This window comes from Suricata suricatta, chromosome 4 (genome assembly GCF_006229205.1).
Source record: "Suricata suricatta isolate VVHF042 chromosome 4, meerkat_22Aug2017_6uvM2_HiC, whole genome shotgun sequence".
Lineage (NCBI taxonomy): Eukaryota > Metazoa > Chordata > Mammalia > Carnivora > Herpestidae > Suricata > Suricata suricatta.
Genome location: NC_043703.1, coordinates 45,462,293 through 45,465,818, shown reverse-complemented (window position 1 = coordinate 45,465,818; position 3,526 = coordinate 45,462,293). Strand labels below are relative to the sequence as shown.

The 3,526-nt window shown below is 37.0% G+C and overlaps 1 pseudogene; it reads left to right on the top strand.

The window, feature by feature from the left end:
- Window positions 1–905: 905 nt before the first annotated feature.
- Window positions 906–1,006, top strand: LOC115290958 (annotated as a pseudogene).
- The last annotated feature ends 2,520 nt before the right edge of the window (window positions 1,007–3,526 follow it).

Below are 3,526 nucleotides of genomic sequence, written 5' to 3'. Positions count from 1 at the left end.
AAGAAAGACTGGAACATTATGTACAACATGTGGGAGGCTGTTATTCCTTAAAAGTAAAAAAAAAAAAAAAAAAAAGTCAAAGACATGGGCAAATTGACTGTAGCATGGTCAAGCTCTGACCTGAATTATGCCTGATAGCCTTGCTAAAAATTTAAATTGAACATACATTGAGAAAACTAAGACATTTCCTGAGTTGGGTAATGACTGAGGGCATCAGAAGAGACTAAATGAATGTAAGTTCAACAAATTACTTCCCTGAATGTGGCCATATCTGGTAAATGCCTTCCCCAATAGGACAGAAGAAATAGTTTCAACTACCACATAAAGGTTAAGATAGGAATACTAACATAGAATGCAGAAGTTCTCAAATTAATAAAGTATGGTTTTAAAGAATTTAAAATATTTCTAAGTATTTTCAAAGATTTCTAGGGTTCAAAGCTTATCTCTTCTTAAAAAGGAAGTTTGGTAGGAGAGCCTGAGTGGCTCAGTTGGTTGAGCGTCCAACTTCAGATCAGGTCATGAGCTCACAGTTCATGAGTTTGAGCCCCACATCAGACTCTGTGCTGACAGTTGAGAGTCCACTTCAGAGCCTGGAGCCTGCTTTGGATTCTGTGTGCTCCCCCCCCCCCCCCCCGCTCCTCGCTCGCTCACACTTTTCTCTGTCTCTCTCAAAAATGAATAAACTTCAAAAAAATGTGAAAAATGGGAAGTTTGGTAGATTTGTCCTCATTAAGGAAACAAACTCCTATATCTGATAAAAGCCCTAAACATAGTCCACAAGAAAATAATAAACTGGAAGAAAATTAAACTTAAAGTATACTGACAGATGAAAGTTGTCTTCACATATAAAGTGCCCACAAAAAAAATCAGTAAGTAATGGACACTAGTAAGAGATTCATAGAAGAGTGCTCACTTTGGCAGCACATACACTAAACTGAAACAACATACAGATTAGATGGCCCCTGCTCAAGGATGACAACAAGGTTGTGAAGTGGTCCATATTGTAAAAAAAATTGATTCATAGAAGAAAATGTGCAAATAACATGGAAACAGCAAAATTTCAATATATCGATAAACAGAGAAACTTCAAATAAAATTACTTTTTAATATATCTTTAAAGAAAATTTAAAATATTCCTTGATTCCTCGAGTTGTATGGTGGAAAACAAAATAAATAAAATGCTTAGGCATTTACATATATCTTTAAATGTGAGTCTGTATTTTTAATTTAATTTATGCTTTTCTGTTTTTAGAGAGAGAGTGAGAGACAGGGTGAGCTTGCATGCATGCAAGGGAGGGGAGGGGGGAGGCAGAATCCCAAGTCAGCTCCATGCCCAGTTCAGAGCCTGAAGCAGAGCTCCACCTCACGACTGAGAGATCATGACCTGAGTCAACATCAAGAGTCAGACAGTTCACTGACGAAGCCACTCAGGCACTCCGGTCGTGATATTTTATATGACTAAAATTTTTTACTTTTTCTTTAACATTTATTTATTTTTGAAAGACAGAGCAAGAGCAGGGGAGGGCAGAGAGAGAGGGAGACACAGAACCTGAAGCAGGCTCCAAGCTCTGAGCTGTCAGCACAGAGTTCAACTCAGGGCTTGAACTCACAAACCGTGAGATCATGACCTGAGGCGAAGTCGGCTGCTTAACTCACTGAGCCACGCAGGTGCCCCTAAAAGGTTTTACTTTTATCTACTCTTAGTTATCATGATTATGTCTGCCTTAGAATAATTCATATAAAAGTCTCATCTGACTATTAGTTATTCATCTATATTTTCTTACAGTACTTTAGTGCACATATGTTTCATATCAGGATTAAGATGTCTTAATTCTCCTGCTCCTCTCAAATAAACACACTGTTTAACATCTGAATTCAGGAATGAATAATTATCTCATGGAGAAAAGAAGGTTGTCAAAATACCTGGCAAAAACAAATGAGCTCCTACTAAGAATAAAGAAATCAGTTGATAGGTGTCAATGGATTCTGACAACAGCATGTAGCTAAAGTAAACAGTTCACCCCTGAATCTCTACTATATATATATATATATGTATATATATATAGTATATTCGTATGTGTGAACACACACATACACACACACACATATATACACACGTTCAAGTGGGGCTTGACATGCCACAGTTGATGACGTGTCAGATGTGAGAACATAATCGGTTCTCATTCAAAATCACGAGCATAAGCTTGAAATACACACTTTAGAAGGCTCAGTTACTTTGCTAATGACTAGCTCCACTTAATTGTTTGAACATAGTGAAAAAGAAAATTTGTGGTATGTAGACCAGAGAGGAAATCTAAGGTAAAGTGTTTTTAATCAGACACCTTGAAAGGCTGTTAAATTCATGAAAACATGTTTAATCCTGATGTGTCTAAATTTAAGAAATATGGAAGTTACCTGATTCTAATAGCTTCCCTAGAGTCAGTTTGGGTTAATATTAAGAAGTTGGCAGATTTGCTTTCCTTTGCCTATCTTCTCTCCATTCCCTTCTCTTTTTCTTATTTCTCACAAATACTCATATTCCATAAGATAACAACATGATAAATTCATTTACATACTCTGAGATACTATGGTGTTTACTTTCCAGAAAGGATCACATTAGAAAAAAATGAGACCGATTAATTTTAATATATGTGGATGATTGTCCAACTGTGGGATTTAGATACCTTAGGCTAGATAACAGAACAAAACCAAACAAAACAAAATTCAAAGAGAATACATTTTATTTCTCCTGATGCTGGTCTTGCTCCAAGCCTGGCTAGGCCTCTTGTTTTCCGACTCAGCACCTGGCCGCCGTCGCCCTTGCTGTGAGCTAACCACCTCAAAGCTGCCTTTGCCCTCTCTTCCATCGACTCAAACTCCAGGCTGTACTGATTTTTGTCTTCCAAATATGTCTCACACAACTTCACTTCCAACCATCTCCAGGCCCTCCCCCTTTGTCCAGGCTACGTATTTTCCCCCGGAGTCACTGAATAAACAAGTTCGGATTATTTGCAAGAGCAAATGGGCATTTTCAGCACTTTTGGAGATAACGGTTTGAAAGGAAAAAAAAAAAAAAGCTGATTAAAGTAACAAGCGCTCCAAGACTCGGTAATATAAAGATTTTCCCAGTCTCCTTGGAGGTATTAAACTTTCAGCACAAGGCTTCTTTTTAGGGTGTCAAAGGGGAGAAATATTTCAGGCAATAATTTGGTAAATCTAATAAAACCACACTTTTTATTTTGTGTCCACCTAATTAAAGCATCAACTAATCTTAGCAGAGAAGGTTCTTTAATCTAATTAAGTTTGCCAAAAGCCTTCTAAGAAAATTTATGATCCACAAAATATTAGTCTAGTAGCATGCAATTTGGAGGCATTTATAATTGTTTTCCAAAGATCTTTTCACCCAAGAGATTAAAAAATACTTTATTTGGTGCACTGCCCCCATCCCTATGTCCAGGTGTAATAATCTATGAAAATTTAATGCATTAATCATGTCTTCAGTTACATCAAAACTCCTTCTAAGAAT